Here is a 739-nt window from a genome sequence, read left to right on the forward strand (position 1 = left end):
GGGAGGTTGAGCGGTCGGGATCCCACAGAGGTGGGGGGGCTGTTCCCCAAAATCCCTCGAAATGGCTGGTTTGACTGCGGAGTAGCTCCAGCATTGAGGTCGTGTTGGTGCTGCGGTCACGTAAACCTCTAACTTGCACCGCGCCACCGACAAGCTCTTGGGGCTTTAGGAGTAAGAGGAGATGTTGCCGGTTTATTGCTGATCTCTCCGTTGTCTTTTACGTTCCCGGAACGCACAAACCGCTCATGGCTGGTTTCATTTCTTTGTGTCGAAAAGCCAAATGTGGAGTTCTGAAAAGCGTGTTGAGTTTGGGAATTGCTGCTGCGGGGGAAAATCGGATATGATTCTGTGATTCTGTGAAAGGGAGATTGAGCGGTCGGGATCCCACAGAGGTGGGGGGGCTGTTCCCCAAAATCCCTCGAAATGGCTGGTTTGACTGCGGAGTAGCTCCAGCATTGAGGTCGTGTCGGTGCTGCGGCCACGTAAACCTCTAACTTGCACCGCGCCACCGACAAGCTCTTGGGGCTTTAGGAGTAAGAGGAGATGTTGCCGGTTTATTGCTGATCTCTCCGTTGTCTTTTACGTTCCCGGAACGCACAAACCGCTCATGGCTGGTTTCATTTCTTTGTGTCGAAAAGCCAAATGTGGAGTTCTGAAAAGCGTGTTGAGTTTGGGAATTGCTGCTGCGGGGGAAAATCGGAGGGGTAGGTGCTGTGCCGTGCCCGTGCCGGCCCGATGC

The 739-nt window shown here is 54.0% G+C and overlaps 1 protein-coding gene across 2 annotated transcripts in view; it reads left to right on the forward strand.

Moving 5' to 3' along the window:
• The window catches only part of LOC104123568 (heat shock factor protein 1), a 55,771-nt gene that overhangs the window by 40,582 nt on the left and 14,450 nt on the right, over positions 1 to 739 (forward strand). The window lies entirely within an intron of this gene.

This window comes from Egretta garzetta, unplaced genomic scaffold, assembly GCF_000687185.1.
Source record: "Egretta garzetta isolate BGI_Z169 unplaced genomic scaffold, ASM68718v1 scaffold763, whole genome shotgun sequence".
Lineage (NCBI taxonomy): Eukaryota > Metazoa > Chordata > Aves > Pelecaniformes > Ardeidae > Egretta > Egretta garzetta.